Genomic DNA, 22810 nt, shown 5'->3' on the forward strand with positions numbered 1-22810 from the left:
ACCTTCATTATTGCGGCCTCCTTTTCATCGTAGACTAGGTGCCCCTTTGTCTTGAACTAAGTCCCGGTCACTGCTCCCCCTTCCTATTGGGATGTGCACAAAGAAGCATGACTCTCATCCTAAAGTCAGAGAAAGGGTAGAAGAAGCAGGGAAACATTTGTTGAGGTGCCATCAGTATTTAAGCAGTGTTTGAGCTAGGCATTTTACATAATTGGAAATGTAAATTTATTGCTGCCACTCCTGCTGCAAAATTAAAAAAAATAAAACTATATATCTTTGTATCAACATTCCAGAGCTATGAAAAGATGATTTTTGAGTCATCTGTATTATTGCTTCTTTCCATCAGCTGAGATAATTTAGAGCTGATGGTGCTTGCGGTCAGCAGCAACAGGACAGTAGGTTGTGAGCATGAATAACTCTTGGGAAAAAAATGCTTTTACTAGGATCATCTGAAAATGTCTCCAAATATTGATTTAATAAATTGAATCACAGATCTACAGAATGTTGGCACTGAAAAGATATGGAGGGAGTAGGTCAAACTCCTCTTTTTATAAATGAACAAAAATGAGGTTCAGCTACCAATAGAAAGTGACATTGGTCTTTTACAATGTAATAAGCTTCTAATAATCCCCATTATGAATAGTTCCCATTGTTTACAACTGAAGATGTGGGTAAAAGCGTATGTTGGTGAAAGACTGTACATTCAGAGATGAAAGCTGAAACTAAGACAAAATTAGATGTTCATAATGCTTTTGAGTCCTGAAAAACAAAAACTTATCATATTGGCAGCATACAAAAAATACTGAAGAAAAGTTTTTTGGTCATTTAAACTGCCAAGTTTAAATTTAAAATTGCCAACTAATAAGTTTAAATTTTCATTGAAACATGCTTGTTGAAAAATTGAAGATGAAGACTCATTTAACTTTATCATTCTTCCTTATTTAAAAAATTGCCTTATTTTTTTTTAGTTTTTTATTTGAAGTATTTTACTTTACTTGCGAAAGCATGCTCCTTTGTTTAGAGAGGCCAGCGTCGTGGTAGTGAGATCTTGCGAATGAAGTTGCCTTAATTCATATTTGAACACAGCAGCTTACTTCCTGAGTGATCTTGGACAACTTAACTTCTCTGTGCCATTGTTTCCTATAAAATAAGAATAAGAGAGTTGCTTCTTCATGACAGTGGTAAAGACGGGTCGAAGTAATGTACAGAATCTACTTGGAAGGCCTCCTGGCAGAGAGGAAGGGCCATGTACTTAGTTACAGCTATTATTATACTATATCTGGTTTTATAATCCAGGTAAATCTTGAGTCTTACTGATTTCATCTCTTAAAAAATTCTAAATATAAACTCTAAAATGGAAATTCTTAAACTTCATAGTTGTAGCTAATTAACACATAAAGTTCAACCAAGAAACACACAGTAGAGACCAGTTAGCTGCAGACAGCTGTGATATTTTCTGTCCTGCACAGACTCTAAGCTGTAACTACCGTCACTTCTGAAATCAAAGGCAAGCTAAGGAATAGAGCTTTAAAGCTTGGCCTGGTCAGGTGTTCAGACCATGGCAGGGAAACAGTTTACTGTTCACATGTGAATTTTCAAAAAATAGTATTAAAACGAACACTGTACATATTTTGTTGTGCGTTTGACATTGTTAACAGAAAAGAAAAAGAAAAAAAAACAGAAAAAAACCCATGCATTTACAAACAATGAGGCTATGTCTGAAAATTATTATTTTTTTATATTATGTTTAGGATTTAGTGACCAGTTAGGAAAAATATCATTTCATTGGTGTAATCCCTTGATTGACTAAACTTGTTTTTTTAATTAGGAAGAAGAGCGTGTTCCCTTTACCACCTGGGGAAAGTGTATACATATAACCCTTTGTGCAAGTGCTCTATTTCTGGGTAAGAACCTGCCACAGACTTTTAAAATCTAATGTGAAATGCTGAGAAAACTGAAAGTCAAGCTGGGAACTATGTAGTCTCATAGAGAAAACTTTTTCCAGAGAACATCTGAGCCAATGCAGGGTGCCACTATGGAGGTTCCACAGTCTCTTCTGCTCACAGTGCTTCACCCAATTCTTTTCACCTCATTTGTTCAAATCAGATCAGTGGTTTAGGATTCTCCAGGGTCTGATTAAGAGACCAGTTGGAGGCATTAAGATTTCTAAAATTTTCCAAGTGTAACAGCCAAGGTAAAATATCCAAAAATAGCCTAACAAAAGGATAGTAGGAACTATCAAAAATTAAAAGTAAAAACTACTGAAAGGTATAAAAGGTGCTTTAATCACATGATTCTAGATTAAAAGATCATATCTCCAAAGTATCAGAAATTATAAAATTCTTTTGGGTTTATTGTGAATAAAATAATATTAGTAATATAATAATTAATAAGATAATGAGAGTTTTACTTGTTCAAGAATAGCCAGATTAGAAAATAGGGCAGGAAGTCCAGATATGGGCTCTGATATCAATAATAATTTAATATAAGAGATGGAAGGCATTACAAATCAGGGAGATAAATAAAGGTTATTCAGTGAATAGAACACTTGTTAGCTACTTGGGGGGAAAAGAAAAGTTTGAAATCATACAGTGAACCATATATTGTGATAAATTCCAGAAACACTTAAAAAGTAACACAATTAGAAAAAAAAACTAGAAATAAATATGGATGAGTATACAGCCTCTAGATGAACAGTAAGTTTCAGAGGAAAGTATACAAAGATTTCCATGCATCAGAAGCATCCTAATTTTAAGCAAAACACCAGAGGATGTTATTTGTTTACAAATCCGACCAGGGGCTAATTCCTTCAATACATAGAGAGTTCAGATCACTTCAAAGGTAACATCAAAAAATCTCAGGAGCGCAGAAGGCCGAAAAGATGAACACACATTCACAAAGGAAAAAATAGATGTCACACTTCAATGGTAATTCACTCAGTGCACATCAAAATGAAATAGTTTTCCACCTCTCAAGTGACACAGCTCTGTTTATGAGGATGAAATGCCAGTGATCACCAATACCATGCCTAGTTACTGGATAATTTTTGTGAAGTATGGTTGATTTACAATGCTGTGTTAAATTCTGGTGTACTCCTCAAGCCTTCTTAGAAAGCAGTCTAGCAGTTGATATCAAGAGTCAAAAATACTCATATGTTTTAATCCACTAATTCAGCTTTGAAAAACTTTTAATCAGGAATTATTTCAAAATGGCAGGGAAAAGTCAGTATGGATGCAAGTCACAGACATACTTTTATATGTATGTGTATAAATATATATATAAAATCTCAGCCAAAATATTCTTCCAACCCGGCACAAAGTAGAATAGTATGCAGTCATGAAAAAGTGTGTCCATGAAAATATTTTATGACATGTCAAAGTGTTATGATAGATTTGAGGATAAAATTAATATATAAAATGATTTGTAATATACAAACTATGCACCGTTCTGAAGGAATTATGTCTAAAGGTCGAAGCAATTATTCTTATTTTATTTTTTATTCATTTTCAGAGTTGGGGTCTTTTGATTGCAGGTGACAAAATCAATCTCCAATGTGTTTAAATAACAACCAAAAAATGGGGATGCATGGGATTTATTGGTTCCTGTAAATGAAAACCTCCAGTCTGAGGTCTGGCTTCAGTCAAGGAGAGATACTCTAGCCCAGATGATGTCAAGGGCTGCTTTTGTCCTGTCTTCATTCTGTGTCCAAAGATGTCTCAGCATGATGCTTCTAGGCACGCAGCATCCCAGATCATCCATCCAAACCAAGACAGGTCCCTTTTGGCCCTTTTCTCTCTTGATAGATGAAGCTTATGATTCACATGGCCACCAGCACATATCTCCTCACATAATAGTGGCTCTTCCTGGGTTATTTGCCAATTCTCCAATCATGTGCGAGGCCAATACAATGAGGGGTATTATTTGTCTTAAACCACCTGAGATCTACTTCTGGTGCTTCAGAAAGAGTGGGTCAATCGAGGTTAAATCACAGGACTAAAAACGAAAGGGAGGTTACTTATCCTAAAGCAAGTTCTGGGTCCTCTTCTAAGACTGGGGACAGATACAGGACAGAAGTTCTGTCCATTACTGAGTGCTTTCAAATTTTCTTTAATGAGCAAATGTTAAATTTATGATCAGAAAAGATGATAAATAAGAAACTTAAGGAAGGAGAATGGAAAGCTTTCCTGTTTCTTAAGAAATATTGAACCCATTAAGTGCTTGGAAGAAAAATGGAAATGTTTCAAGTTTGTAAAAGTTCTGAAATGAATTAGAATTGATTTTACAGACCATGTAGGAGACAGTGCTATACAGCTAGTGTGTCTTTGGGCTCTTTGAGTATTTCAGTACTTTCACATAAAAGTTGCTTCATTTGGGGCAAATTGCATCATTTCCACGTGGCTCTATTTCCTCATCTGTAAAAGAGATATAATATTACTTTCCCCACAGGGTAATTGTGAGGATTTTGAAAAATAGATGTGTGCTGAGGCAATAGTAAGCATTTAAGGATTCTTAACTTTTATGTTTACTTAATACATAATTAAAAAATTATTATGCAGACTTTTAAAAAATGCATACTATTTAAATGGCCTATATGTGCTGTACAAGAGAGGAAGGCTTAATATACCTTCTATAATACATTTTTCTCAGCCTTAACTAATTTTCACATTTAATCACACACACACCAAAAAGTTATTCCTTTCACAAGCATGAAGACTTAACTGTGAAGGAAAGGATGATGAAAGACAGTAGAGGAGAAAATAAAATGCTTTCTCTACAAACTGATGGCTTAAAAACTAAGAAAAACGCCTTTTTAAGACTTTGGTCCATCAACTGGTGACTGGATAAAGAAGATGTGGTATATTTATACAATGGAATACTACTCAGCCATAAAAACCGACAACATAATGCCATTTGCAGCAACATGGATGATCCTAGAGAATGTCATTCTAAGTGAAGTAAGCCAGAAAGAGAAAGAAAAATACCATATGAGATCGCTCATATGTGGAATCTAAAAAACAAAAACAAACAAAAACAAAGCATAAATACAGGACAGAAATAGACTCATGGACAGAGAATACAGACATGTGGTTACGGGGGGGTAGAGGGTGGGAAGGGATAGACTGGGATTTCAAAATTGTAGAATAGATAAACAAGATAACATTGTATAGCACAGGGAAATATACACAAAATGTTATGATAAATCACAGAGAAAAAAATGTGACAATGAGTGTGTATATGTCCATGAATGACTGAAAAATTGTGCTGAAAACTGGAATTTGACACAACACTGTAAAATGATTATGAATCAATAAAAAATGTAAAAAAAATAATAATAATTAAAAAAAGACTTTGGTCACCATATTCATAGCTAATACTTAGGTAGAGTTTTTCACATGCCTGCGGTTAATGTTCCAATTGTTTTCACAATTAGTAACTAATTGACTCATCACAATGGTCCTATAAATTGCTATTATTATCCTCCCATTATATGGGTGAGGAGATTGAAGCCCCTAGAGGTTAAGAAATTTCCACAAGTCCTCACAGCTAGCATCGGAGCTGGGATCCAGATGCAGGAGTGTGGCTCCAGGGGGGGCTTGTAAACACTCCCTCTGCTCTCCCCTGCAGGTGCAAGCCAGCCACCCGCTGTTACTGTAAATAACATGATGTGGTTCACTTAGTCCTGAAATTCACATTCTTTGTAGCTTTCTGTCTGGGGCAGTCATCAGGAGCAGCCAGGGACACTGAGTACATGCTTCTGGACTATGACCAAGAAGGTAGATGGAAGGAAAACAGTTTAAAAATGGGATCTTTAATGTGCATTCTTCAATGGGCAGGAAAAAACCTGCCAAGTGAGGAACTGAAACCCTATCAGCCACGTGCAAATTATGCTTCAGACACCCCCGCTGCCCTTGGGTCCACACAGTCAGAACTACAGGGGATCAGGGACATAAAACTTATGTAAATGCAGGGAGTAGGAATACCTGCCATTTTAAGATCTCAAGGAGTATGAAAAGCATGTGAAGCTTTCATCAGCAGAGACCTGCTGTCACTTCCACTGTTTCCCTCAGGGCATGTCCACAGCTTCACTGGTTTTATTCAGAATGAAGACGATAGCTAGCACCTGCTGACCCCTGAATCAGTGATAGGTTCTCCCTTGAAAGGAAGCATATCCCCTTCATGGGTTACAACTAGTTCATAACCTAAGTAATTCTACAGATGTAGAAGGGATACTTTCATTGGTTCTGCTATCACAGACTTCCCTCCAAAATATCATGCCACCAGTTACCCCATTTTCACCCATTAAAATATACTTAACAGGCTTCCTTCTTTAGTGCAGTTTTAGGTTTACAGAAAAATTCACAGAAAGTGGAGTTCCCATATATTCCCTATGCCCTGCACACAGCTGCTCCTGCTGTCAGCATGTTACATTACTGGATGCACTCATTCTTTTTGACATCTTTCATTCCTCCTCCCCTAAAATTTAACATGCCTGATATTCACGTCTCATGGCATTTACGTGCGATTTATATCACTTCTCACGTTTATGTGAGGTTTACAACACATGCATGTTTTCTGTTTAAGCTGGGTTGGGGGCAAGTTTTCTGTGTAAAAATACGATCATTAGTGAGTCTTATGCTGCTGGGTTTTTGGGTTGTCAGGTCCTGTTGACCATTGCTTCAGTTATTGGGATCATTGTCTAAGGACTTTCAGTGTTCATTGTATTTTCTGCAAAACTTCCCAAGAACCTGAATGGAACAGACCCAATCCAAAAGTACCTGACTGTGCAGGTGGGCCACACCCATCACTGCTTCCCTCATCAGTTTTATCATCATGGTGACCCTGAACGCCATATATGAGAAAGTGGCAATCATGATGACTGACTCTGGTAAGGTCCTCCTGCAGCTGAGATAATTTCTACACTAGTTTTAGAACCAGGTCAAAACAGAGACTATCTTTTAAGCACTTCAATTGCAGTACATTACAGTCTTTAGTTAACTTCAAGTGTAAACGTATTTTCTCTAGCCTATGTGAGAAGTGAATTAGCTCCATTTTTGCATTAGTAAAAGGGACAAAGGAAGCTTTAGAATGTCCAAACTCTGTGTAAATATGTCAGTGCTTAATAATAATTTCAATTACATTAGATAATGTACCCTATTGTTGAAAGTAAATAGTCTCTGTATTGCAAATAAGTGGAAGAGGGTCGTGGTTCCAGTGGCAGATTTGCTTGTGCGTTACGGAGAGGACAAGTAATCACACTGTTATATGTCTTCCCCCCATGCTGTTCCCGTTAGTGTAGCTCTATTCTCATCAGCTGCGACTTCTATAATAAATGTTTCTTCTCTCTGGCTTGTATCCCACCCAGCGGCTTAGCGGCCTAAGTTAAGTGCTTCCCACACGTTGCATGTGGCTGGGTGGTTCTCCCAGTGGTCTGCTCAGTTGTCATCTTCTGAAAATACTAAGACCAATTCAAATTCTGAACTAGAAGGATGACCCGTTTTATGTTCCCCAAATGCTTCTAGCAAGTTGCCCCGTGTTTTGTTTGTCTTCTTCAATAGTCCTACCTTACTGCCATTCAGGGAGACAAGAGAATATTATTTAGCAGGATGTTTAGAAGTAGCTTTCTTTCAAATTACACCTGACAAAGGAAATTTCTTGCCCATTAGATACTTTTGTGCTTATAAATTTTAAGGAACGGGTGACTTTTTTTTTTGCCTTGTGGGATATTTCGTTCTTAGTGGGAGAAACTCTTACAACAGTGTGTACAGTTGGAATTAACATAGTGGATATGTTAAGAAATTCAAAAGAGCTGATATGAAAACAGTGTGAATTGTGTGTGTGTATATATATATATATATATATATATATATATATACATATTTAGCGTGTTAACTCATGTGTCCGTGGCTTTGATTAGGGTCTCAAAGCCGTTCACAATTTTGCAGACTTAACTTTTCTTTATTCTAGCTGCAGAGCTCCCAAGGATCAGACTGACTATGAGAACAACCCAGCCATGAAGGTGTTCTTGTTCCACTTTGTCAACTACTACTCCTCGTGTTTCTACAACACATTCTTTAAGGGCAGATTTGTGACTTATCTGTGAGATCTGGTGTATTGGCTGTAAAAATACAGAAATGAAGAGGTGTGAATACAGCTTTGTGTTCTGACAGTCTAACCTGTTTCAGGTTTTCTCTTAGTTGCCCAATGAAGAGTGTCTTTACTCTCTGTTCCTTAGATATTTTAGGCATAAAATAATGGCTTTATTTCATGTTAGAGCTATCCAAAATTTAAATGAGATTTTCTTTCTAATATTCCAGTGTGACTCAAGTGGCTGTCTCCTTGAACTGATGACACAGCTGACAATAATCATGGGAGGACAGTCCATCTGGAATAACATACAAGAGGTGTTACTTCCGTGAGTACTCAGTCATGTGATCTTGGGGTGAGAACGGCCCACCCACCCACGTCATTTTCCTGCGTGGCCATCTCTAGAACAGGGGAGACTCTCTGCTTATTAAAGCTCTCCAGATAAGATGATCCAGCCAACATTATAAATGTACCTGCTGTTTAATAATTATGTTTAAATACCTTCCTTTTTATGTTTAACATAAATCCTCAAGTGCTATAGTCTCTGCTTATTAGCACAGCACTGGGGACTGACTGATCAGAGCCCTTTTTGGGGCCATGAACTAAGTTTTCCTACAACTTCCTGCAAATTTCTCCTCCTTTTATATATGCATTTAAAAATCCATAACAGGAATTTGTTGAGTGCCTAGTATGTGCTAGTCACTGTATTAAATGTTGTACATATATGTATGTGTGCATGTGTGTGTGTGTACAATTTAATCACCCAAACAATCCTTATTCTTATCTTCCTTTTGCAAATGAAGATCCTGTGGCTTAAAGAGGGTAACTGATTTGCCCAAGCTCTCATTGCCAATAAGAGACCACTGTGGGACTCAGATGTAAGACCCTATCTCTCTGAATCCAGGTTCTTCTAAGAACAGAGACTCTCTTAGGGTCCTAAGGCACAGGGTTACATAATGTTTTAAGAGACACTGTCTAAAATAATAACAACAGAGGTTTTGACTTACTGTTCTCTTCCTAAAAATGAGAAAAGCAGATGTTAGCAAAGGTCACACTGTCCTTTTGATTTTCACATAAGCCCAATCCCACATCAAAGTGGACAGTCCAGTGTTATCTGCAATTTCTGAACATTTCAAGGAGCTTACTGTATTCGCTTTCTGTTGCTGTTGTAACTAGTATCCCCAAACATCATGGTAGTAGGAAGAAAAAGAAAAAGTCTCCACTAAACAACACAAATTTAACCTTGTAGGGTTCTTGAACGCAGAAGCCTGATGAAGTCAAAGTGTTGACACGGCTGTTTCTGAAGGCCTCAGGGGAAACTGTATCTTTGACTTTTCTGTCTTCCAGAGGCCACCTGCGTCTCTTGGCCTGTGACCTCTTTTCTCTGTCTCAAGGTCAGCATGGTTGTGTGCCTCTGACTCTGAACCTGTGGTCAGATCTCCTCTCCTCTCTCCCCTCTTCTGCCTCCTTCTTCCTCCTTTAACGACCCTGGTGATTACACTGAGCCCAAATCTATAATCCAGCTGGTCTCTCTTAGAGTCGACTGGTTAGCAACCTTAACCACATCTGCAACCATAGGCCCCTTTGCCAGGGAATCTGACCTCTTCCTATGTTCTGTGGATGAGGACATAGACATATTGGCGGGGAACATTTTTCTGCCTACCACACTAACCTTTTTAAGATAATTTCTGGCTTTGAGTATCTGTTTTCATGAAACTGTTGATCTCTCTTCTGTCTTGCCTTCCACACCAGCATTATGCTCCTGGCCAACCTAACTGCAGAGCTCGTCCCTCTCTGTGGTGTCCCCCAAAACCACTTACACAAGCAGGTGTTATTGTTGTTTGTAGCATGGGGGAGAAACTCAAACAACTTGAATTTTGAAATAAAAAACCTCCATCATTTTAAAATCTTCCATGCCACTATAAAATTTTATTTTTTTAACTTTGTTTTTTAATTTTTAAACTATTTTAAACTTTGTAACTTTTTTTAAACTGTACTTTTTTTCTTATCATCCTTCATTGTAGGCTCCAGAAACCTGGTATTCTGCCCACCGCATCCAAGTTTCCTTTCATTGTTTCTCCTCCCTTTCTTAACCTTCCTTCTCTCTCCCTTATTACCAAGTTTCTGTCCATTCTCTTTATAGGGCAGTTAAATTATTTTTTCTTTCTTTCTTTCTGTTTTTGCAGAGTGAACACATTTTCGTGTCAGTGTGTCCTTCCACATTTCTTCACAAGGGCTTCATCTTTCAGCTTCAGTGTGGATTCCTGGGGTCTGTCTCGAAACAAAGGCATTTCCCTTGTCCCCCAGCTCACCACGCCCCTCAAAAAAATGATTCTGATCTCCGCTGTGAAATGAAACTTTTTTTTCCCTACTGTGCAGTAGACAACCCTTAACCTGAGCTCACAGTCAGATATTTCCAGAGGAGTAAAAGTAGGTCATGTGCAAATAATACTACTTTTCTCTGTGAAAAGTAATAGATCAGATAGAGGAAACACTTAACTCAGATTACTCAAAATAATTTCCTGAAGGAAATAAGTAAATTATTTAATACTAAATTTTGTTGAATCTGGTAATCCGTGAGCTATTTTTACCAATCAAGAAGGATATATTTCCAAAACTGTTACTTAGCAATTTATGTGAAATGAAACTTGCTCACATGAACTAGTTTAAAATAAAGGATGCATTATAGTATCTGTGGTCTGTTTATACCTTCGCTTAAGTAAGCACATTGTTCTAGGTTCCAGTGAGCTGAACTTTGCCTCCATGTATTTCTACTATGGGCTAAAATATTTAGGGAATTTATTTTGAATTATGTTTCCCTTTTTTGAAAACCAGGAATTCTGAATTGTAGCCAAGTTCGAGGGTGGCTTGTTTTTTCCTCACTGCCTCTTCTCTTTGTATAAGTGCAGTTTCCTTCTTAATTTTTCATATAAAATCCTAACATACCAAAGACCTATCAATTACTCTTGCTGCACCAAAACTATACCCATCCTCAAAAATACATAGGAAAGGAAAAGAAAACTTACCAAAATTAGCGACTATTTTCATGCTTTTTAAATATGTCTAAAGGAACATAATGAAATGAATTTCACCATATCTCACCTGCCTCCGCCCCCCCTATCCCATGTAGGGTTCTTGAGTAGGATTCTGGGAGCAAATTAAGGACAGTGATGCCGTGATCCAGGCTCCCTCTGGGGTCTCCCCAGCACTTGGATTGGCACCTGGTATAAAGTAGGTCTCAGTCCGAGCCAGCTGAGTGAGTGAATGACTCACAGGCATCGAATGCGTAACATCAGTGAATTAACAGCATTCTTTGTAGGACTCAGACAATAAGCTGAGTGCCCTGTGGCCTTCCCAGCCTCACATACTATTTTGATGTTGGGGTCATTTCTGGGAATGTTATTCTGTACTGGACAAAAGGCTAGTACAATTCCAGGGTTAAGCAACTTTCCTAGGGAAATTTTATGATAAAATATAAAGAAAAATAGTTAAATGCCCAAAATGACATAGCATAGTCCTTTGGTGTTTAGATAATGTATGGCTGTAATTTTCTTACTTTATATGTTTCTACATTTTCCACTGTGTGTATGCACTACTATATAATAAGAAAAAGCAAATGTTTAAAAGAGAAAATTTCTCTTCTCCAGATATGATTTGGTTAGAGGATGAGTCAGATACATATAATAAGAGAATCTTAAATACATGCGTCCATAATTCACTCTTTAAATTCAGGAACAGGAAACTCAGGAATGAAATAGTTTAAGAGAATCAAAGATACTTGTATTCAAGATTAGCAAGTAGGAGTGTCCTCAACAGAAATGGTGATAATCTATAATGCAGGGATTAAATGTGATAATGAAGGTACAAAGACAACATGAAGTAGAAAATGCCACGTGGCAAGCACAGAGTAAAGGGCAATATACTATGATTATGCCAATATGTGTGGTCAATTCCCAAGCAAATGATTGTGTAACCCCTGCTAGAGGGAGAAAGCTTCCAGCCTTGGCAGGAGAGGGGGGAGGATCCAGTGTCTGTATTTTTTAAAATGTCTACAGTTGCTTCTCATGTGCAAATTGATATCCCTGCACAAGAACCTTAAACCAACAGAAAGCCCAAAAGACCGTGGACAATGACGGGTAGACGACAGCCCAAGCTTTTCTGCCACAGATGAGTGATTCCACTCAGGAACACTGAGCAAGAGGCTCAGAGTCTTAGCTAAGGACAAGCAAGTCGGGACTTCTAATATGACCTAATGCCATCGACGGGGGAGGGCAGTTCAGCACAAGAAGGGAGCGCCAGGTGAGTTAACATGGAAGTTTCATTCTGGATCCAAACCGTGATGGATTTGGGTCCCAGAGGGTAAAAGCCCTTCTTCCCTGGGGCATGGACCGGATTCCACAAGTGGCTGAGACAGGAAGTATGAGGCAGAGAAAAATTCCCCCAGGAGAATCCCGAGTCTGGGTGCCAGGGAGGGTAATGGACGAGTGCGGTCCCAGCGCCACCCGCACTGCAGGGCTCCGAGGGGCTGTGGAGCTGTGCGCCCCCGGCCGGACCACAGACCTGCCTGCAGCGCTCTGGGCTGCAGCCTGGGGAGTGGCTTCAGCAGCAGGCTGGCCCCGTCATTTTCGTAGGTGCTACAGTGACCCCCACCCCTGTGGCCACGGTGACCCCAAGCCAAGGGTCTAAGTGACTTCAACCTTATTTACAGGTGACCACAGCCGGTTAGCCTGTGCTGCTCAAAAGGAAGACCCCACATGGGGTTTTGCTGTGTCAGGGGGGTTGCTAATACCTGGCCTGCTTTGAATTTTTTCATCCTCATAGCAGCCTGGGCAGTGGAAGTTTCATCTCTCAATTTTATTTCAACTTTTTTTGTTGAAACTATAGTTGGTTTACAATATTGTGTTAATTCTTGTTTAATTCTTGGACTATATATATATATTCCTTGTCATATACTTTTCCACTAAAGGCTATTAAAAGTTATTGAGTGTAGATCCCTGTGCTATACAGAAGGATCTTGTTGTTTGAAACAAAAATTACTAAACAAAGTAACAAAGTAAGCAGACTAAACCTAGCCATGTATATGACACAGTTGAGTTTATCTCAGGATTTAAATGTGGTTTTGATCTCCAGGATCTCTTTATCAAATTATCATATGTAAAGTGCCTGTGGAACACTTCTCAGAAAAATGTTTTAAAACCATAAGATTTAGAGAATAAAGAAGGAAGATAATTATACTGAAAAGCAGATATCAAAATATAGAAATGGGCATTTGTGATACAGTAATATCTGAAATATTGGAAGAACGTGTTGAATAAGAGGATCCAGTGGTGAGTCTACTAAGTGCAACATTCTGCCATAGCAGTGAGTGTAAATCATCTTCTGAGATCTGCAACAATTGCATTTTGAATGTAAATAAAGTTAAATAACAAATAAGCCATGAAGTGTGGATTCAGATTCAGCGGTATCTCGAGTCCATATCCCCAGCATTTCCCAGGGCTCCCTGCTCTTCCCCTAATGTCATTGAAAGAAGTGGGGAAAGATTGTGAAGCGAAGGGCATGTTCCATTGCAAAGAAATCTCGTAGCAGACCTGGGAGCATGGCCAATGAAAGGTTAATGCTGAAATTAGAGGCCGTGGGAAACCAAGCAGATGCAGCTCTTTACAAGTCACATCATATGCTCTGTGTGTGTCTACGTGTGTATGCATACAGACGTGTGGGCATGTATGATGTATACACCTGCCTTTCGTGTGAAGCCGCCTCACTGTCCAAATTTGAAATCCATCCAAACGTGCAGTGCTGTCAGCCGAAGCTCAGCCAGATGCTAAGTTGTCTGTTGTTGCTCTGTCTCTTCTGCTGAACTCCACGAGTAAACCACGTGCCACCTGTTGCTTTCAGAGACAACAGCTCTGTAGGCTACAGGTCCATGCCTTGTTTCACTGCCAAATCTGATTTCCTTTCAGGACAAATTGCCATTTGAAAAAGGGGGAAGCATTCAGTTGGCCCACAAGCCTCTGAGTGAGGAAAAAACATAACGTTAGAGACAGCTCTGTGGGACAGCATCCAGAAGGGGGCAGAGCATTGGGCTGCGAGTCGAGGCTGTGTTTCTTTCAAGCTCTGCACTGAATTTGAGGTGGCATGTCACTTCTTTGGCCCTTGATTTGTTCAGCTTATATTAGGGTCTTGGACCTGTTCTATCCAAATTAGAGTATCACTTTTTTGCTCGGTGACCCTCCAGGGCTCCGCAATTCCTTCAAAGGGAAAAATGCCCACATCCTCACGGCAGCCTCTAAGGCTCCACCCCCAAAACCACCACTTATTTCCTATTCACTGTGGCCCACACCAGTCTCCATGCTGTCTGTCCAGCGTGAGGGACCTCCAGGCCTGTGATCACTGTTTCCTCTGCCCATTCTCTGCAAACCCCTTTGCTCCCGTCTTTGCCTTATTCAAAGGTCACTGCCCCATCCCCACTCCTCCCTAGCACACATTCTTCACTCTCCTTTATTTTCCTCCACAGCACTTATCACCAGCTCACAGAACCTGTATTTCTTTCTTTTACTTATTTTCTCTGACGATTTTCAGACTGGAAAGGCCATGGTGGATAATAGCAGAAAAGTGGGGGTAAAAAAGACAAATGAGGGAAGGCATCTTCTAAAAGCTAAAATGCCCACCTGAAAAGGAGGTAGGAGATAAAGTAGTAGTAGTCGTTACAATTTTGGTAAACCCAAGGCACGTAGTCAGGACTAGTTTTCACAATATTTGAGGGTAGGGAGGCAGCAATAAAAAGAAATTTATCCTGAAAACAAGAAATTAAATTCTTGGGAAGATGATGTGTTCAGCTTGAGATATCAGTAATACTTTTATGACCTTGGTCTGATAATATCCTGCCTTATAATTTGATCTGTTTGACAGCTGGATCATGAATCTAATGATGCCACAATTTCGGGAGCAGAACAGACCAACCCACGATGGGAACGGGAAAACCATCTGTATCCCATGAGCAAACTGGGGTTATTTTATGAATACCCTGAAATGAGTAAGTCATCAGTGGAGATTTCTGTGCTGTCGGTTATACTAGAGTATGCTTTGGGTCTCAGAAGCATCGGTTACCAAGCCAAACAATGTCCTAGCATACCGAAACGGAGCCCGCTTTTTTCCATTAGATGCAATTATACAGTCAGGCTTTCAAATAGGGTGCCTGTGTATATCTTTGTCAATATTTATGTTGTACAAAGCTGAAGATTTACTGCCAAGGAATGAAATGGAATACTTATTCAGATATGTCTCCACCATTGATTCTCAGATCCTTCTGGTCATGTCGTCTAAGGATGAACTCAGAACCGTTACTAGATGTGACTCAGCTCAGGCTGTAGCCCGTGTGGCACAGCTGTTGGCTGATATCCTTCTAAACAGAGTCATGTGAGCCAGTCAGCCTGTACAGAAAGCCCGCAAGCGCATCCTGCCTCATTGCAGCAAGGTGCACCGGGTCACCCCTTCCACATCTCACACCTGCCTTTGATATTGTTCCTATTTCTTCTGGCTGATGGTTTCTGCCTGGTTCCTTGAGTGACCTCATGACACATCACTGGCTTGAATTCAGGATGAATTTGCTGATCTGGAGTATCGGTAGAACACAGATCCCCTCCTTCTCCAATGTCTTTGTCCATTTCCGTACATTTGCTTGGGCCCTGTTCCTCTTGGTTGAACTTGGTTTTGAGCTCTCAGTTGCCTTTAAATTGTTGCATCTCAAAATAGATTTCCATAGGAAACGTTATCTTTTCTATTATGCATGGTGCACTTTTATCTACTAGAAGGCTGTTGATGTGCACGTTTTGTATCTGAAACCTTTCAGCTCACCACTGCCTTGAAGTAGTTTTTTTTTTTTTAAACTTAGGAGACAGGAAAGGATTTTTGTCAATAGGCTTTGCATTTATGCATGCAGGTTCTTGTCTGCAAAGGCACCCTTTGTGCTTCCTGTTTATAAGTCTACAGGTGGAGTTTTCTTTTTCCTAAATTACATTCTATATATAAAATAATTGCTTTTAAAAATATACATTAAACATAGAAATGCATCTGGTTCCCTCGGTGAATGAAAGGTCATATTGTGGCATCTTCAGTCAGCTATGCTTTGTGGCCTGGTGTCTGATTTGAGTTTCATCTTTGATTTTGCTGTGTTTAGTGACCAGGTTCCATGAAGGGTGCAGCTGCTGTCCCTGGTGTAGAAATTATGTTCGTTTATTCTTCTTATTTTCAAAAGGACTTTAAGCCAATGACCTGTTATTCCAAAATGAGTCATAATGGTAAATATGTCTTATTGGGGGTATTATCAGCATTAATAATAACAACAACATTCTGGGGGCAGCATAACATTAGGTATTTTAACACACACAAAAAAAGCCTTGGAAAAAAGTTATTGTTCTAATTAAGTCAAATAAATGTCATGAAAGGAAAAATTGTACACTTTTGGGAGAAATTGATAGGGCTTTTAGAACTTTATAGTCTCATTAAAATACCAATTAAATAATTCAGCCTAACTCTACCCTACATAACAGGATGGAGTAACAGCTATTCTAGAGAGATTTTTCAGATTTATTCGTTTTCCTATTATCTAAATAATCCCTGACGAATTAGAAAATTCAATCCATTTCTGAGAGTAGGAAGTCTGTTATTCTGTATTCAATGCTGGAGTGAAACTTATTTTGTGTTCTTTTCATTCATGGGAGATAGAATTTCCAAGTGCTTTTTGAATTATTTTTGTTCCTCTAAAATAAATTGCCTTTGGTGGTGATCTCCTGACCTCAGTTTCCTCCTCCCAGTTTTCCCCATGATCATTAATGACACCCCACCTGCCTTTTAGTTATGCCTCTTAGCTGCTGAAGGGGAACAGCTACTGATAGATGACCCTGGAGCCCTCCACCCGTGCTTCGTTAGGCCTTGCACGCAGCCACCAACCCTAGTCTCCTTCGCCTGAATTACCTTTCTCTGCTTTTCTGCCTGGAAGGACTCTTGCCAAGCCTTGACAGGGACCCCTCCACTTTTTAGAGATTATCTGCTCTCCTGTCTAGGCATGAATTGTACTTGATTCTTGTCTTGATGGTGCATGATCGTGTCCATGTCCATTGTGCTCCCTGACTGTAGTGATCCTGTCGGAGGCAGTAGTCAGACTTTTCATCTTCCCGTCCATGTCTGGAGCACCACAGCCTGGACCCTGGTTCTCCTACGTGTTTAAGTGACTTGAGCTTGGAGTTTCAACACACTCACATACAACTATTAGATGAGGTGGCGGTAACATTGCCCCCAATGCCCCCACAAGGTTCTATATGGCAAATGGTTTTTTCTGAGTGAAATTTCTCTTCTATTTGTTTTCATGAATTCCCCACTGTCCTTTGAGATTATTAGAGTAACCCTGAGTTGTTAACCACAATATCTCTCCCCCCACCAGTGAATGATCCTGCTGCCTGAGAACTCAGACATGGGACATAAGAGAAATAATCTATCAGTCTTAAAATCTGGAAGCCATAAGATACCGTTTTGTACTTAGAGCACCCACAGCACAAACACCAGTCTCTCAAGAATTTGACGCTGCCTTCCCAGAGGGCGGGTGCCATAAGTGGAATGCTGTGAGGGATGAAGTGAGAGCTCTGCATCTCTGGTACTGCCTTTTCCACCCTTGCTGTGTTAACTTGATCTTCCCTTCATAGATTATGTTCTCCATTTAATTTACTGCATTTAATATCAGTTGTTCTTCAACATCTCCTTGCACCCGCCCCCTCCTTTCCCTATCTCTCCAGTGCTCTCCCACCCACTCCTCTCCTGCGCTCTCCAGGAACAGGCCTGTCTCCCCCACGCCCTCACCTCTGTTCTGACTGCCCACCACCTGCACTGACATTTCCTTAACTCCGCAGAATAAACTTTCCAAAATGGCAGCTGAGTAACTGGGGGCGATTTTAGACCTCTCATCTCTTTACTGATTCATTCATTTATCCAACCAACAAACATTGAGTACTGCTATGCCAAACACTGCATCAACTGCTGGGGAGACCAAGACAGGTAAGACTTGGTGTCTGCACTTCCCAGGCCAGGCGAGGCATGGCAAGTAGTTAATGGATTGCTAAGCAGGTGAACACAAATTGGACTTCCTAGAGCTGGAAATATTTGAACTGAATCTTGAAAGGTGAAAGGAAGTTAGCTCTCAATTTTGTGGTAGAGGGAGTGGACACTTCATGCAGAGAGGTAGAGACATATATGTGTACACAGCATGAAGTGGCTTGGCCAGACTGAAGAACAACAAGTAGAGCTAGAACAAAGGATCCATAGGTGGGAATATCAGGTGCACAAGGCCTCTGTCACGATGGGCCTTGTGTGCTTAGACTTCAATATATCCTTAAGGAAGCAGGGATATATTGGAATATTTGTAAGAGAATTGCATAATGTTTATGTTGCAGAATATCTGGTTATTCTGGCAGCAGAATGGAAGATACTATTTTTGGGGGGAGGCCCATATTTTGGGGGAAAGGATATTTCGGGGACCAACCCAGGTAACCCAGACAACAATTGGCACATGCCTGCAGAGAGGCCGTGGGCAGAAGGAGAGAGACATGGGCAGCATAAGTGGTGACTGCTGCAGTGGGGACTGCAGGACCGGGGCGGCGGGCCGCAGAGCTGCTGAGTTGACTTTCAGTGACCCATCCAGAGAGCGGATCTGCAGGGGGAGTGTAAGGGGAGGAGCTGGTTTCGAGGAGATGGTTCTGTGTGTGACATTTGGAGTGTGAAGTGTCTATGGGACATCTAAGGGGTGATGTCCATTGTTAAGCTGGTTTCACCAGTCAGGAGCTCAGAGGAGCTGTGGGTGAGGCTGTGGGGGCGATTCAGTCCTGCCAGGTGGAGGACTGAAGACGAGGCCTTGGGGAAAAGGGCCATGTACATGGCAAATGGGAGAAGAGAGGTCCACCAAGAGAAAGAAGAATAGCAGTGCAGTTGAGAGAAAACGAGTTGAGGCAACACAGAGAAGGCTGTAACCTGGCTTAAGAGGGATTTGAACACTGAATAAAAGGAGCGTAGTGAGAAAGGGGGTTGTGTGGGGCATAAAAGCAAGGGCTAAAGCCCACCTCTAATTGTCTAAACTGAGGAAAAGGCAGAGGAGGACTACACTTAGGTAGCTTTTAAAAAACAGATCTGTGTGTATCTGTGTGTGTGCATATGTGCACACACACTTTTCTGCCTGGGCTTTTAATATTTATTTAATTAAAACAAAAATTAAGGGGGGAAAACATTCCACTGAGAGGAAAATATTTGTCCACGGCAAAAGCTACCTGGTAATCAAATAAACAGGAGCTGAAAATGCCCACTGGTTTGAAACACGCAGCCACAGGCAGTGCAACTCCTTTCTCAGTGCCGCGGTGAGGGCCGTGGGGGATGCAGGGCTCTGAGCCCTGGAGGAGTCATCAGCGCAGGCACTTCTCCAAGATACTGGACTTTAAAGGGAAGAAGAAAGTATAGAAAGTATCAGAGAGCAATACAGGGCAGTGAGAGAGGGTTGGGCAAGGGTCAGTTTTGTTTTACAGGGGGCGTTTCTGGCCTTGCTGTGTTGCTAGGCCTTTGCTCTTGTTGGTATTTGTTCCAAAAGCTTTTTAGAAAGTTCTTCTCGCTTGACTATCTGAACAGATTAAATCATGTTGGGTTATTTCTAGTGTTTTATTTTTAATTAAAAAATTTTCTGGAATTTATTTTAATGTCAAAAGTGCGGACAATGTACCAGGCCTTCTAATGATTTAGTTAATTACACCAGTACCTGAATCCACTGATTTTAAGTGTCAGTTTTATAATATTACTAAAATCTCTTAAATATCCACATCTATTCTTGAAATGTATTCTATTTCATTCATACTCTCAGTGCACTATTTCTATACTGTTTCCATGACCATAGATTAATATCTCCTACAGTTGGTCCTATTTTATCCTTTTCCAGAGTGTGCCTAATATTACAAATTCAAACATCTCTCCTCATTATTTTATTTGTATATTTGTGTATATTTCTGGAAGTAATTTAGGATCACCTTTCAGAAATTTTTCTTAAATCCATTCGGGTTTATTAAGTAAATTTGCATTCAGATACTAAATTTATTTTGGAGAAAAAATGTTCTATGTCCCCCAAATTTGAGTCTGCCAACTGAAGAGGATGGTGCATTCTATTGTTCATTCAATCATCATTTTTTTTCTTTTTTAAGTCATTTATCAGAATCATTTTAACATTTTTCATTAATTTATTTCTGAATAGTCTGTGCCTTGGTTGTCATTATAAATGATATCTTTTCTGGGTTTGAACAGGGATGATTGCTAATGAAGTCTTAATTTCTAGTTTCTCTTGAATTAGAAAGGGATCTGACAGTGTGGGGCCCTCTTTCCAATATGGTGACTGTGAGCAGTGCATTTCATTAAGATGTCCACTTGCCAATTTGCCAGTGGCTGCACCTACTCCACATTTTTCTGATACTTACCCGCCCCCTGTAGGCAGACTTGTTCATGTAGGGTTAGGTGGGTTATGGAAACAGATACTGACATCACTGCTGCCACGCTGCTGACCCTGTGGCATCACTAACTCTGGTTCTTTCTCTGTGACTTCCCTGAATATGACATCTCCTTTTAGGCTGGGGACATGAGGCTTCTTTCCAGCACTGTCAGTTTTTCGGCAACACACCCCTGCCTCTCAGGTCAGAAGCAAATGTCAGCTCCTCCTACTCATCCACCCAATCCACGGTCTTGCCGTTCCTGGCCAGAGTGGTCCCTATCCCTTGACTGAGCAGTAACACTAAAGGGACTACAAACTTGCCTTTCATCCACTGTCTTAGTTACATACCTGTGGTAGTTTACTTAAAAGTCTGCCAGTTAGGGTCTAAAAGTCTTTTAGATCTCTGGCCTTATCATTTCTAACTGCTCCCCCACCCCATGGAACAGCTTACCGCAGATCTCTGCTGCCCCATCTGTAGCAATGCCCTGTAAATTACAGACAGAGAGAAAAGAACTTCTAAGCCACCACCATAACTTTGACTTCCTGTGACCACACAGACCATAGAAATATCAAGATAAAAATTCCTGAAGAAGGATATTTTGCTTAGGAAGACACTTTAATTGCATACCTTTCTGTGACTTGTAATAACTTCATAGACTCTCTGAATGTGCTGCACTCACCTTCCCAGACTCAAGGGAGCTTGCTCACTTGCCTATTTTCAGTGCATTTCCTCCAACATTCTCTATGCAGAGCTTTCCCAAAAGTACATTCCTTATTCCTTTTTAAATTCTTATATACAACCACAATATTCTTTTTCTTAATCCTCAATGACAAATCATCTTCCAAGATTGTATTATTTCAACACTGAGAGTGAATAATATGCTTCAAGATTCCCAAGTTTGTTACCAGAAAATAACTATGATTGGTTGAAGATTTTTAAGTATGTTATTCCTACTAAGGGTATATACGTGAAAGAAACAGGTTGTAATGTGTCTTCTTCCGAGAGATTTTATATTTGCCTTTTGTTTGGATTCTTTCACTGTTGAACATTATTATTATCATGAATGTCTTTTCTCTTTGGGATTTAGTTCACCATTTGCCCCTCTCTCTTTACAGGAGTAAAGGAATTGATGCTGTCCTTCCATCCATCCACCACTCCATGTTGTGTGTCCATTCCTTCAACAGGTATTCAGTTTGGGTTCACCACCTTATCTGTGGCCTCTTTCCAGTGGCCAATCTGTTGGCTCTGGAGAACAATATATTGCAAATCAGAGTGGGTATGTGGAAACTTGACTACCCTGTATAGACGCATGGTACCAGAAAAAGCCCAGGACATCGCAGCATGGCAGCCCACCATGCAAGGAACAGCAATTCTGGCTGTGGTGGACCAATGTGAGTAAAAAGTCTTCATGGGCTGAAGACTTTGAAAAGTCCAAACATGCATTGGCATTACTTCCTAAGGAATCCAGTGTTGGACATTGTTTAATATGAGAGGCAGATGCTAACACTGACATCGCTATAAACAACATATTTGTTGTAACTGTAATTGTTATTATTTTGATATATTTTCTTTATAAATATTATTTATGACTTACAAGAGCTCTTACAGAGGCAGTTGTTAAGAAGCGTGGCCATTATACTGTTGCAGAAGTGTTAATTCAGTAGAAGCATGGTAATAGTATTAATAAGTACTCACTCGTTTGATCCTCACATGGCTCTAAAGGTTACCCAGCAGTGCTTGTATAATGGAGATAGAAATCCATCTGTTTAAGTTTTTGCAGAACCTAAAATAAGAGCAGTCATTCCACCGTATTTTACCATATATTCCAGACTCTCAGTTTAAAGTAGGAACTACCTGATGAGGTCATATAAACCCTTTGTGAATCCCCAATCATTCATTACATTCCTGGACCCCTGGGGCAGAGGTTCTTCTAGAAGGTGGTCCCATCTCTCCTCCCCACCCCACTCTTGGCCTTTGCTACCCACTGTTGGTCATTAGCTAAGCAGCCTCATGTCCTGCATGTGTCTGAGCTGTGAGGGACCAGAACTCAGCTGTTTACAAACTGTAGTGACTATGACCAGTTTGAACAGTCTCTCTCCTTCCCTGCCCACACCCCCACAGGGCAACAGGGGGCTCACAACCACAGCGATTCCCATGCCAGCCCATCAGGGAGCCTTCTTCCCTAGAAATGTTCTTACAACCAGGGCTGTTTCCTCCCT

At 40.2% G+C, this 22810-nt stretch overlaps 1 protein-coding gene and 1 long non-coding RNA gene across 1 annotated transcript in view; one reads left to right on the forward strand and one right to left on the reverse strand.

The window, feature by feature from the left end:
• Positions 1 to 8497, forward strand: part of LOC140691536 (uncharacterized) — a 30322-nt gene extending 21825 nt beyond the window's left edge. Inside the window, exon 3 of the long non-coding RNA XR_012067246.1 lies at positions 8316 to 8497. This is a non-coding gene — a long non-coding RNA (uncharacterized lncRNA). The remainder of the gene's footprint in view (positions 1 to 8315) is intronic.
• LOC140691492 (uncharacterized) overlaps positions 1 to 22810 on the reverse strand; it is a 1216370-nt gene that overhangs the window by 222267 nt on the left and 971293 nt on the right.

The sequence above is a fragment of the Vicugna pacos genome, chromosome 35 (genome assembly GCF_048564905.1).
Source record: "Vicugna pacos chromosome 35, VicPac4, whole genome shotgun sequence".
NCBI lineage: Eukaryota > Metazoa > Chordata > Mammalia > Artiodactyla > Camelidae > Vicugna > Vicugna pacos.